Raw genomic sequence first — 10,857 nt, forward strand, 5'->3', positions numbered from 1 at the left:
ACCAGCTGGCCTCTTTGCACTTCAGGGGAGAATATTCCTGGCTTCCCTAAAATGAGATCCTTCCCTAGTTTCAGCATACCCATCAATTGTAGCCCCATTGTAATGTAACTTATGTGGTTTCCACGTCAAACCAAACACATGTTCTGCCTGCAGAGAGGCCGTAGAGACTGGCAGGATAAGGAGGTGGGGGGATGTGTGTGTGTACGAGTGGTGGTTGGAGGATAGGTTGACGAGTTGAAATGGATCGGAAGCCCCTTCTTGGAAATGAAATGAAGAGATCCTCCTCCTCCTCCAGCCGTTCACTGGATGCTCCCCTTGAGAGAAGGCTTTTTATAAGATATACCAGAATTGAGAGGAGGGGATCAAGAAGAGGAGAGGCCCGTTTAAAATTCACATCATGCGCGTCTATTTAAGAGTGGTGGGGAATTTCACCTTTTTTTCCTTCAAAGGCAAGAGTTCAATTTTAGAGAGGCATTACAACACAACAAAGTTTTTTCTTGGTTCAAGAATAGGTCGCTTGAAACAGAGAGTTGCCTAGAATGGTTGTTTCATAGATCCAGTTAGCTTTGGCTCTCTCTCTGGGGGTTTTGTTACACTTAAAGTTGATATGCCTTAATTTTCCACCAATAATTTTTCAAAACAACTCACTCTGATACTGGATTATGGTTAAATGGTATTCCTATTCAACTCTGTAGTTTTGGCTACTCTAGCATCCTCTTTCGTATCAGAAGTTACGACACATTGGACACTTTATGTATGGGGAGGGATAAAAAAGTTTCAATGCCTGTCCGCCAAACAAACGAGCCGCGCGCACTTTTAACGTTCCAACTTTCCGGGTTCGACTGGTAATTTTTGAAAGATGTCACCTCAGCCAAGACGATTCTCTTTCCAGAGAGTTTATAAGAATCATTAATTTCCAAACAGGGTCCCGCCGGGATCGAAAGTCAGTTTAGTTTGAAGCTGAATAAATGGCTCTTTGATCCCAAAAAGTGCGGATGAAAATTAGACTTTATGTTCCGTGTTCCACTTCGGGAGGAATGAGAATCAGGCACTTGAATGAGATTGGATTCTGTCTGGGACATCGAGAACATCTGTGGATTAAGCCCTCATTGGCTCTGATCTTGTCACAAATATGCTGATTCAAAATTCAAGGAAATGGCTCTGGGGCGAAATGGAATTCATGGCCTATTAAGTAATATGAGCCCCTGAAGCTCAATTTGCCTGGCAAGTGTGACTGAACCAAGTCCCGTGGTTTTGAATTTCCAACCATACGAGGGTTAATAAAAGGAGCAGGGGATGGCAAATATCGTACAGGATGTTCCATTGACGAAAAGAAACCGAGCTCAGGAAATGAAAGCTGGAAACCGGCAACCAACCTTTCTCCGATTGTTTGTGGAATGTGGCCGACTTAATGGAGATATGACTTATGCCAAAGGATAAATGGATGGATCCGAAGACCTAGGGAGAGGGTAAATAAGTGGAAAGCGGGGTTGATGGTGTCGCCTTTCGTTCTCATGCCGTTGAAGTGTGCAAAGAACGGCTAATGACAATCATACGTACCAATCCCATTCTGATATCTGTCTATCTATGGTCCATGAGTCCATACCAAGATCCATTCGTCTGTGGCGAAGGGACATGATTATTTGCATCAAAACGACATTAGGTAAAAGCCTTCGGAACGAGGGTGACTGTTGTGCGTAGAGGAGGTAGTATTCCTAGCCAAAAGGGTTGGGTCTTATCTGAAAATCTCCCAGTTACTTTTTCTTTGTGTCATCATCGCCATCGATCAATATCGGCGATGAAGTAAGCAGCAATCCAGCAACCCAGCCGACTACCCCCTTCCTGAATAATCAAATCAAATGTTCCAACGGGAATCCGTCCCTCTCTTCGTTTCTACGCAACTCAATGGACCTGAAAATGAATAATGCAATGGACAAGAAATTCGCCCATTGCTCAAGAATATGTAGATATCCCTTCAGTTCTTCAAGTGGCGACTCCTCCGGATCTCGAAAGAAATTTTCATGGCATTCCCAAATGATCTGGGCCAGAAATCTCAAGACTAACTGAGCTAGAGTTTCTGTCCAGTTCAAACGAAGTCCCTCACGTCACTTGAGGTTAGAACTGCGGCTCCAGAACTCGAGAAATATCGGACGGAAGTCCAAGACCGCAAGTCTGGTCGTCACTCTGTCAAAAAAGTTGACAAAGTTGATTCAACCAGGCCAGTCAGTGGTTCTGCATTGTTCGTCGCGATAGAAAGAGAATCTGTGGTTGGTCTTCTGGATTCGACAATGGCCAGTTTTGTTGTTCTTCTCGACTGTTTACCTCCTATGTCTCCTTCTTCACTCTTTGGCGGAGCCATCTTGAACAAAAGACATTTGAGCAATGTTCTCCGTCATCGAGAATGAACTGAACATGATTTCATTGGACATTGGTGGAAACCATCAGGTGATCTCCGTGATGCCCACATTCCTTTACGAAGTACGTAATGTCCATTTCATAACGGTAGAACATCTCCCAACATTTGTAAACTCAGCATATCAACTGGCTTCGGAGCGCTAGTAATTGACCTTTAGTTGATTGAGGGACAGAGGAATTGATTGATCAGTGACCATGTGTTTTGGCTTTCCACTCCAATGCGTTCCACGTCATCTTCTTCATATTCATGGAGGAGCACGTGTGTTCGTTGCCTGAAATTTGAAACGAGCTATTTTCGACAATAACGATCGGGGGAGGGCGAAAATTCACGCTTTTACATGTTTTGAGGGAAATTGTACACAAGCACACATCTCTCGTGGGTGGTGACTGGCCAACCCTGAAAACTTAAATTCAACAAATGCTACACCTGTTTAGTCAGGGTCAAATTTCTCCGGCTTCTTCCTTCTCGATCCTAAGTTATTGTAGACAGCAAAATCCGGATCACGCTCCCATGAAAAAATTTGCATGCCAATCCAATTCTGAGCGAGGTTTTCTCGGACAGGTAATTTCCTCATCATCACCTCTATTTGTGGGGGGGGGGGGTTAATCCCAAATCAGCCTCCATTGCTTCCACTATACTTGGCCCATCACGTCCAATCAAGGCTGATCTTGTTCGTTCAGCATTATGGTGGATTTCTCTCCATGTGGCATCTGGGCTGAGATAATTAGGCTTATTGGTGAACACATGAGTGGTATTGTCCCTGTCGTCCGTTGAGGGGACATGTCCACGTAAAGCTCAAATAGGAAGCGGTGGTGCTATTGGTGGTTGTGGTGGAGGTTGTCATAGGACACAAGAACCCTTGCTGGGATTAGCATCGGAAACTCCACATCTTCGATCCCTGGAGAAGAGCTCTCGACCAACCACGGATTAGTTGAGTACCAGTAGTATCTCTTGGCCATCGGCTGAGTGTATGTGCAGGGTGCACTAGGCTCTGAATAGAAATCCAATGAGGAAAACCGTTGGACAGATGGATGCTAACCTTAACTTTCCTTCCAAAATGAGTGCTTTAACTTGGATCTTCCTCTGTTGTGTGAGAACCTCTTATATTAACCTGGACTCGAGTTTGAGCATGAAATATTATTCTGTTTGATGTTGATGCATTCGAGAATTTGAGCAAAAAACGGATCTTTTTTTTTTTGGTTTGTTTTTCACGGGCTTTTCTAACCGCTACAGGGAATGTAATCCCCAGTACTATTAAAATGAAAGGTTATAATTCGTTTATTTATTACCTTTCAATCTTTATATGATATTTGGTCTACCAACGAATTTGAGTTGGCAGACCGAGCTAGTCCTTGAATGTAGGGTTGATCAGGAATGCCATCTAAAAATTTGTCCAAGTCTGACTTGAAAGATGCAACCGGATCAACAAGGCCTACGTATTCCCTACGAATATTAGAGAGAAGCAAGTTAAACAATGAAGGAGCCCGAGAAAGAAAAGAAGTGGACTTCATTGTTCTACCTGGCCTGGATTCTCGAGGGCTTGAAGGTGGATCGAGGAAAGAAATTAAAGAATGTTTACAAGTTTATGTGACATAAGGTGGAACTCTTTAAATGTAAGTGTATGATTATAATCGTTTATTTTTATCATTTTCGTAATTGAGAACGTAATGATGGTATTATTTACTTTATCTGCTATTGCCTGCTCATTGGAAGACGATGCTAAACTTTCTTAAAATATTGGCATATTCAAAACTCTATGTTGTCTTATTGATTCAAAGACATGAATCAAATTACATTTGAAGAGAATAGAATGACAAGAATTAGTTTTTTAGCAGTTATGAACCGTTTAACCATTGCCATTGAATTGAGGAACTTCCCAAATTTTAAATCTTACTTGAAAGTCAGTACTTGTGAGGATATGGCCATTGAAACTCTAATCATGTTGTAACCCTCCATCCACTACTTCACAAGTTGTCCTTAATTTAGTCCCACTTTTGTATCATTTGGAGAGTGACTCAAAAAAAAACAAAAAAACATGAATATCTTGTCCAAAATCTTGGGTTGACGAGTTGGTTAGTTGGTTGGAAAAGTGTCAGTTATTGAGTTCGACGGGGCGAATGGACCATCTCAAGCTTAGAGGTGATCAGATATCAGGATTAGGTGCTGCGTCTTACGATGTCAACACCACCAGAATCCTGTTGTGTAACAAACCATTCACTAACTAACAACGAACCCTCGGAACGAGCCATCAAGTAAACAAGCAAAGTTCTCCCAAGATTAATAGGATCTTTCCATCTTCTTTTCAGGTATGAAATTGAAAACATCACCAGGAGCTTCTCGTGTGAGTGTATCACTCTAGCCTGTTTAAATAGAAATTCGTCGAGACTTCAGTCAGGGGTCGGGTAGTTTAAGGGAACAAGATGAATGGCATCAGGTGCCTCATCTGCGGTAAAGTTCACAAATAAATCAGCTTGATAACGTGGGTGGCTGTGTGAGTAAATACTCTCCTTCAGAAGAGAACCTGGGGCAAAGGGGAGCTATTTTAACCTTTTTTTCCTGTTTGGAGAAATAAGAGGAGCAGGAATCGATAATTATACCCTTTTTAGCAATGCTTTTTGGAACAAAGACCAAAAATGGCGAGAGAACAAACTTTTCTTTTTCCTCCGGTGAGGGTAGATGCAAACCCTTAGCAGAGGCGGGATTGGGAGGACTCATTTGCCTCTGCTAAATCATTTAGTGATGCATTTTCTGACAGGACTTGAAACTTTATCCTCGTAGCTCGGAATTGGTGGATTGGGTTCAAGAAAACCCCTCATCAAGTGCAGAGATCGCTCCATTTCTCAAAGTCAGATTTTCGCAATTTGGAAGGAGAAAGAAAAAGGGTTGGAGATCCTGATGGGATTTGACGAAGGTCAAGGTGGGATTGGGGTACGTGTCTTAGTAAAATTGATTTAGAAGTCACGTTAACTGACTTAACTAAATGTTTATTAAACAGAAAATGTTTTACGTTTTAGTCTCGGGATGGATGAGGTTTTGAATGGATTAATGGTGTTGAAAGAGTCTTCTTGGCAGGGAAATCATTTTGCCTTTTCTATTCAAATACAAAGTGAACGCCAGTGTACGTTATGAGGAACACAGTGAGATGTGACTAACGACAAACACAGCAACTAATAATACGGATAGATGAAGAGTGGTCATGATTTACAGCCAGCCAATATGTGATGATCAAAACGCCGAGATTTCAACCTTATTTTAGGGGGAAAGGCTGCTTTTAGCTCACGTTTTCTGGCTATTACATATAATGCAGTCTGGAGCACTATTGAAATGAAACAACTTTTTGAACCAAAATTGTTTTGGCACTTATTCGCCCATTTCAACTCTTTTAATCTGGTTCCCCACTAAAAAATCGTATCTACCTTATCAATCTCACTGTAAGACATCCCATAACAATTATACATCACAATAATAAGCAATAGCTGAAAAATAACCCAACACTAATGTTGGAACTCGAGTACCGAACAAAGACACCGGTTTTGTTCGATTCCAAACATCGCATGGCAAGCCAACTCTCGACTCGTATCTCCTTATTTCTCCCCCCTCTCCCTCCCTCTCTCTCTCTCTCTTTTCCTCTCTCTTCCCGGTCTCTCTCTTCAGTTCTCAGTCAAGTGGTAAATTTGAATTTCCTGATTTTAAAGTGCGAGTGGTGGGCTTTGGCACTCATTCGGGCTTCCATTCTCCTCTCTGTCCACAAAGATGGTGGGACTTGAACAAATGTTACTCCTGAACTGTTTAGAATCATCTCAACAATGGGAGCGAGATCCAGACTGGACAGAGAAGCTCCGATGGTCACCGGATCTCTTCTGGAACTTAATGGCCAAGACAGAGAGGGGTACGTACTCGTACACACCAAAGCCATTAGACATTAACGGCAACTCGTACAAGAGTATTGCTGCCTATGGAAAAGTTTCCCTTTTTAGACCTATTCCATCTGGTAATGGCACCAATCCCAGGCACGAGCAGAATAAAAGGCTTGTCGTCAATGCATTCAATCCTTTGATAAATATTCCAAGATTGATGAGTCCTATCCCGCTTGAACAAACTGCAAGCGTCCAATCAATCACGCAATCGCCAAACCCTATTTGATCCCAAGGGCTGATAATTTTTTCCAGTGCTAACGAGGTGCGCCTTGGATATCTCGTTTTGACAGATGGCACTTGGGCTCTTCTGAGTTGGGTGAGTGCACGAGGATAGTCGATAGAGAACGACATGTGACACAATTATAATTCTCACTATTTAGCAAAAACCTATATCCTAATTAATAGAGAGCCCATTTTTGCACGGTGGCCTTGGAGAGCGAGTTGAAGTGTGAAGGGAAGAGGAGAGATACTTTTGGCACCCGGCTTATCTTGACGCCCACCTTGCCAATGGATAATGTGGACCAAATTTGAGTCAGGTATTCGTTTTGAGCCCAAAGAAACGTGGGGCACACACTGCCATTGAAATCGGAATTGGAATTGGGAGGGTTCACATTCCGGGCGAAACTTTTTCTCCCGATGAATCGTCGATGATTTTCGTCGATTACACCCTGTGAAATTGAGGGGTTCTTGGAGTGCTGCTCGTCGGGGCACTGAAAGTATTTCATGCAATAATTTGCGACTGAAACTTCCGAAAGTTGGACATTGTTGTTCCCGAACTCGAGTGTCACAAACACGTTCGTTTCTCGGACCGAACGAATGGCACTTCAAAGGAGGAACTTTGGAACGAATTCTCCGCTAAGGAGCTGATTTTGGTCCAGGATCGGAAAGCGCTCCCATTTTGGTATTACCTATTATTATGTATTCAAATCCGTCCAGGGGAGCGGATGAAACGAGATGGCCAATTTGGACTTCAAAGTGATCCCCGTCACCCTGGAGACCTTTGAAGAGAGAGGGAGGAAATAAGATATTCATTCTTGTTTTATGATAAATTGATTCGACAAATGGAAATGCAAATGCTCGGGTATTATGGCTACCCGCAAAATCCCCTTATCTCTGTTGTTTCCTTGTACATGGCTGAGTTTCCCTGCCTTATAATGGTGACATTATCAAAAGCACATCTGTAGAAAAATCCCCCCACTTTGAACCCAATATGATAACGGGAAGCCAAGGGAAATAAGTGCGCTTCTTTCGTGTACATTTAAAGGGAGTTTTTGGCCACATTTATCTTTGTTTCGTGTCATTCCAGGGGACAAAATAGTCGGCACATTCCGCTGAACATGAACAGCGACTAACCTCTTAAACAAGTAAACACAGTAATGTGCTATCATAAAAATATAACGGGACTGTAATGTGAAACTCAAACACCCACAAAAATTGTGCTGAGGTTGCGTGATGATTCTGCAATCACGTTTGAAAATGTTCCGTCAGATCAAAATCCACGCTTCAGTCGCTCATTTCTTTCCAAAACGAAATCCTTGCTTTCGGTTGAAGCTGCAATAATACGTTTCTGGCTTGAAAAATGTCACCAAGGCAGGTGCAGGGAGAAACCTATTCAGGCCATTCAAAGTCTGAGATAGGCAACTGGCCATTATGATGGTCATAAATGGAATGTTTCCTCCACCATATTTCTTCGACTTATTTACGTCATGAGTAACAATGGGTCAACCTTCTGAGGAGAAGCAGATGGACATTTGGAGGGAATTCGATGTGGATTGGAACGGATCAATCGCATTCCAAGGCAGTTGCCAAAGAGAGTGTGATGACGTGACAGGATCGGCCATCCCAAAAAATGACAGGGTTTCCTCATGTCCCAGCTGTTTTTCTTGGGTTGGGAATCCTGTAATTGCTCTCATTACAAAAAAGGTAAGCACGCCTTCTCGGTGGTCGTTGTAAGAGCCAAGTAGTCTTTATTATGAAAGTCTAATTGGCAAATGACTCTGAAGCAAGAGGTTGGATCCAGGTAGGTCCGGGGAAGGAATATTGGGCGGTTCTCCGTGAATAGAGTTTCTAATAAGTACTTGTTCATACCCTCACCGCCACAATGGAGATCTACGACTTTGAATCGAACTGGAACTGAACTGATGTTTACGGCTCTCCTCCTCCTCCTCCTCCTTTTCCTCTCTTTCCAATTTGGACTCACATGTGTCAGGACAATAATGAAGCAAAGCACAGACGTAAAACTTTGGTATCTGTCCCGCGTCCATTTTTTAAATTTTAGTGTCTATGATCGACTGCATTTAAATTACCACCGTAATAGATCGACTTCTAAAATGATTTACCAAACTTAAAACCTCTTAATCAAATTTGCATGTATCTATGTATTTTACTTTCGTTCAAAATGCTCCCTTTCAGTTTATAGCCGCCACACTTAAAAGCGCCTGAATGAGGATAAAGAACAATAAAGACTGGCCAGGAGCAAAAGGAAACCAACCCTCCGTGGTCTTTTTGTCGTCTGTCAAAGAACTTTTTATGTATGTAGGTGGCAAGTCATGAGAAAAAAATGCCATTGGCATAGGGATCTGGGACGAGTTGATTGCATCGTTTCGTGGGTTCAATGATTCTCAAGATTCGAGACTCTCAACCTGACTGGCTTGGAAACGTTTTGGCTGGAGATTTCAGCGAATTCGTCAAATTGCTTGGGACATGAAACCACACATCCCGTATAAATACGAGTATATATGTATGTGTGTGTTTGAACAAGTCCACCACAAGTCAGAGAAATGTTTTTTTTCGTGTGCAACGAAAGACGTGTTTTGCATTTCATCTGTCAAGATGAGTTCTCGGAAAGATGCATTGAAAAATTGGAAATAACCGACTGTTATTGCATTTATTGGATCGAAAAGTGCATATAAACGCTGCACGCGACTGAAGATGGAATTGGGGAAATGAAAAACAAAGCGAAAGAGAGAACAAATGAAGCCTTTGAACTCTGCTCTGAAGTTGTTATTTATGATTTCTTGTTCATTTCATAGAATCATATTTCAAAGGTTCAATGGAGACAACTGGGGTGTCATCATCATGACTCGTTGGTTTCTATTCATTCAAAACCAGACCAGTAATGGTCTTACTTCCAACCTGTCTCTCCATGACTTTCAAGGTTAGTTTAGCTTTCCATTAGGCTAGCAATCAGAAGGTTCGAAACATTTTTCATTTTAAGCTGCAAAAATATAGTTTAATTTTTTTGATGAGCATTATTAACTGATTATGGTGGAGCTAATAGATTGCAATTGCTCTGCCCTTCCCTTCCAGTGAAGGCTCGGCTGATTGCTTCGGACTTCTTGGCTTTTTTCGTTAGCACCAAGTGTTCCGAATTGGTCCATTCCAAGATTAAGAAAGCGGAATGAGGGGAAATAAAAAAAACAGCGGGCTATACAAAAATATGACACGGCCGAATAATTAAACCTCTGCGACTCGAATTCCAATGAAGTAAGATGGAACAAAGGATCGTCAGAGGGAGAGCTCAAAGACATCTAGAGTTTTCTCCGGATCTTTTCTGGAAGACGGAGCGATATGTACGTAGTGCTAGTTACGAAGTCCTCTTGAATTGGTGAAAGCCTCATAAATCCTTTTATGGCGCTGAGTGGAAGGGAATTCCTCCTTAAACACCCATTCCCAAGAAGCTACAATCACACTTATTTCCTCCTCCTCACCCTGATTTAGGATATCTTATGTAGTCTCCACGCCCAAATCTCGCAAGTTTTACCCTTCCACGTGCAATAGACGAGCACAAAGTTCGTTCATGTTTCAAGGGACTTGTGGCGCTCCCTAACGCCAAAAAGGCATCCCTGTTAGCAAACGAATTGTAAAGCTCATGTCATAGTCAAATGCTGGCTCTGACGATTGTAGTGAATTGTTCTATTGAGAACAACTCTGCAATGTTGGGTGTGTGCCTCATTTCACATATGCGAGCGACAAAAACTTAATGGCAAAAGACAAAAAGCGATTTGTTGGCCACGCTTCATAAAACAGAGTCATTGTAGAGTCAGGGAGCAAGGACTGTGTGCCTCTTATAAAAGATGTTTGACACAGGAAGAATCCTCTTGAAAGTCTAGCATCTTTTTTATTGGAGTGGGCATGTTCGGCATGAACTATTCATGGTAATTTTATGTGAAAAGGCGTTGCTGACTATGCTCAAGATCAGAACTTCCGTCCGATCGAAAAGTCAGACGGTTCGAGGACACCCTGTATGACATATTTGATGTATGGTGTGAGGTGGCACACTTGGTACCAGATGTGACACACTCGCACTGTCACCAAAATGCCCAAGGCGGGTGAGAAGTTTCCTTCTCGACCAACCCGCATTGCTTTCGCATCAAATATCCATTTTAAGATATGGAATTCTTTTATGGCCAAGAGGGACGACGTACTTGACTGAAATCGCATGAAGAGGCGAATTCTCAAAGTATTGGCTGTCTCCATTCACATCAAAGGCGTTGAAGATCCCTTGAGGATTGGCTTGGCCAT

General features: G+C 42.4%; 1 protein-coding gene across 1 annotated transcript in view; it reads left to right on the forward strand.

Annotated features, from left to right (window-relative positions):
* The window catches only part of LOC131877866 (uncharacterized), a 44,077-nt gene that overhangs the window by 13,178 nt on the left and 20,042 nt on the right, over positions 1-10,857 (forward strand). The gene's annotated exons all lie outside the window — the stretch shown is intronic.

Source organism: Tigriopus californicus, chromosome 3 (assembly GCF_007210705.1).
Source record: "Tigriopus californicus strain San Diego chromosome 3, Tcal_SD_v2.1, whole genome shotgun sequence".
NCBI lineage: Eukaryota > Metazoa > Arthropoda > Copepoda > Harpacticoida > Harpacticidae > Tigriopus > Tigriopus californicus.